We start from the raw sequence: 3655 nt of genomic DNA, 5'->3' as shown, positions 1-3655 counted from the left end.
GCGTTCGTGCTTTCTTTCTGGTGGAGTTCGTGCTAGTGAAAACACTATATTTTCCAAGTGAAAGTTTATTCTTCAACGCCATTTTGAAAAAAAAGTTTCGTGATTTGATTTAACTAAATTTCTAAAAAGTTTCCGCTATTTTCATTAACTTTAGCATAAATAATGATGAATATCTTTTAATAGCTGAATTTGAAAAGTTCGTTAGAATAAAAATTGAAATAAATTGATCGGAAATTGGAAGGACATATTAGTCAGGTAAGCTTTAGTGTGTTTTCGGTGGATAAAAGTGAAGTAAAGTTTATAATACGTTGTTCAGGCATAGTCAGGCCCAACAACGTGGGCGGTTTATCCGGGTTGGTTCGGTTTTTCCGATAATCCAAGCGTGAATTGGCGCTGAGTCGTCATCATACGAGCCACGCGGTGGCGATTTGGACCAGTCTATTCTTCGACGGACAAGTTCTAATTGTGGGTGGCATTTTCCACACTCGTTGGTCCAATTGGAATCCGTTCAACGGTGGTGGTCATACTTATTCACCACGTGACTCGTTCCGTCAAGCTGTGAGCCTAGAGCGACGCTACATAAAGCTCCACCGAAGCCCGGGGACACATATACCCCGAAGAAAAAGCTCACACACGAGTTGCAGATTTTGAACGCGGGTAATTCGGATTTGGATTGTCGTACGCAAGAAAAAGCTCGTCGAAGAATTGTCGACGCTAGAACGACGCCTATACCCAACCGCCGTTGGAGCATCGCCTAGACGGATGCAGGTTTGATGTATATGTAGGGCGAGTGAATCAATTTAGGTTACTCTGTACTAATTAAAAGCTTCGCTAATTAGACGTGACGTCACATAGCCGCTAGGGTTGCCTAGGCTAATAAATTAGAATCGAAACAGTGAATCGAAATAGAATTTTGTAAAACTTTTTAAATTCAACGACTATCGCTTAGAGACCGACTTAATAAATTATGAAATAAATAAATTACTTCGAGTTTGGAAAAGCTCTACCCGATTTCGGTCGTTGATGTTTTTAAATTTAAATCGAAGTTGCTTGAATCTTTTATTCGGATTGTTTTACTGCCATTTGGTTTTGGAACGTATTAATTTTCAACGCGGTGTGCTAACAAAATATTGGGTTCGGTTAAACGTTTGGGTCGAAGTGGAATATTAGTTCTGCAATAAATACTGTTGGCCTGCCCTGAGGAGGCAGTCTCATGCCGGGATATTTCTACAGAGATAACGGTCCTTTCTCTAAAGATGGCGCTTAAGCCGTTAGCTTAAACTAAACAGAACGGAACGTTTCAAGAGCACACATCTGCGACAAACGTGTGACAATGCATACACTTTCGGCTCTGTGTACGGAGGTGTATTGAGTTAATTATTAGCTAAGATATTATAAGTTGATATATTTTGGCTTTTTCAGTCTGATATATTCAAACGGGTTTATATTCGCATTGCCCGTCGTTTCGGCCAGTGCGAATATAAACCCGTTTAAATATATCAGACTGGAAAAAAAAAAACAAAATATATCAATAAACACCCCTGTCGGACTGTAATCAATAGATATTATTAGTTTGGATTTTGGACAGTTTCACAACGAATCACCCGTCCGAAAAATTCTTCCATCGTCATCCCAACACATTTCGACTCGCAGTTAGAAGGCATTCAGCGATACCGCTTACTTCTTGCGAACAGTAGGGACAAATGCCTGTTCCCAATGAATCGGCGGCAGTGAGGGACTTAAATGCGCGAGAAGCAAGAAACGTGATAAATAAATTCATATGATTTTCTTATTATAAATTCATATATGTTTCTTATTTTTGTGATATTTTCAGCAGTTGGCTTACATGTTGGCGCATAAAAATAGCGAAATTTAGTGGTTCATTCTTAGGTTGGCGAAGATTTTACCTGATTGGTGTGATTTGTTGTCAATATTTATTATTGAGGAGCATCCGGAATGTAGCTCAAACCAAGGAATCTAAACAGGTTCACCTAACTGACCGTTTGTCAGATTTTCTAAGTATTCTGTACCGTGGGCATTCAAATCCGTACACCTAAGCACTTTATTCTTGCAATCAACTACTATCGCATGCAATTCTTATCAAACTAACAAGTTTGTTATAATTTATGCTTGACATGGGTCTCCTGATGTGACATCTGATATCTTAAGCTGGTTTTACAATAATGTAAACTTGAACTATCGAATATCCTTTTCCACTTCCCCCAGAGTACCTTATTTATTTTCAAGCATTAATTGATTAAGAAATTCTGTTTTGTTTCGCCTAAAGTTATTTTTCATAGACATCTTTTTCCAAGCTCAAATATCAATAATATTTCCAAAACAGGTTAATTTGCTAGCATGTGTGCTTTCTGCTGAAAGAATTACAAAAATGAGAAAAAAAGCATTTTCCACTCAAATTCTTTGTTTTTGATTTTTATTGATGTTGGTACCATGGGTACAATTTGACGAAATACCGATTACCATTAGTTTGATCCCATGCTGAATCATCATCGGCCGCGCAGCGTTCGCTTCGAGATGTCTAGACAATCCTAGATGAATTACTATATTCTGTCAGCAATCATCAGCTGGAACAAACGCTTGATGCTCACACATAATAGCATACCTTCAACAAGTAAGGAATGATAAATGCCTTATCCAAATACAGAAACTAGCCTGCAAAAGTGATAAGATATGGATACATAACAACCCTTGCTGTACGTGCGATTGTTCTTGTATATCGATGGATTTAAATAAAAAACTAAAAAAAATTGCTGGGTGAGATAAAATTAAACCAAAATTAAACTATAGAATCAAATAGATTCCGATATCATGCGCAAGTAAACGAAGCGTGCGTTCTGGTTGAATTGTAAACCATGCGCAAAAAGTAGGCTGTTCTCGTAGCCAGTGAAAGTGGTGCAGACAGACAGCCTGCTTTGATATGCCCCATACGATACTCCACCCGGTAGGGTTTACTTATCGATGCGAAGCGATAGAACATCAACGTTGCTGCACACCCGTTGATATTGATCAACTGCGTTTCTGGTGCATCATAAGTTGCATTACATAGATAGCGGCCTGCCGACTGTGTTTTTGCCTTTCTCATAAAGGTATTTTTGATGAAAGCATATAATTTGATGGTAAGTGATGAACTTCTTTTTCATGAAAAAATCACGTTAATAAAAAAAATATATATATATAATTTGATGGAAGTTAACATGAACTACCATATATGAATGCCGAATTTTATATTATGTCTCAACTTAAGTAATTGAAGAAATAGAAGTCTGTAAGTATGAATGAATTTAAGTCTATATGCTGTTAACATGCTTGAATAAATGCTGTCATAAGGCCGATTTTTTGCCAGCTGAATTGGGCACAACTGACCACGAGAAAGACCATACCATCACCAAGTGGATTATTCGTTTTTAGGCATAGATTAAACCTCTGGTTCGATTTCTTCTCCGTGCAATAAGCTTCGATTCCATTTGTTCTACAATTTGCTTAACTATTCACACCTGGGGCGGCAAGGGCTATACTGCGTTCCGTCACTACTTGAACAGTAATGCACCACATTATTGGAAGAAATCCAAATTCCGACGCTCAGTTAGCACCAGGCCGCACATACGCCGTACGCTTACAAACAATGCAAAATCAA

The sequence above is a fragment of the Armigeres subalbatus genome, chromosome 3, assembly GCF_024139115.2.
Source record: "Armigeres subalbatus isolate Guangzhou_Male chromosome 3, GZ_Asu_2, whole genome shotgun sequence".
Lineage (NCBI taxonomy): Eukaryota > Metazoa > Arthropoda > Insecta > Diptera > Culicidae > Armigeres > Armigeres subalbatus.
The sequence above is the reverse complement of the archived record's forward strand: the minus strand, read 5'-3'. Positions refer to the sequence as shown.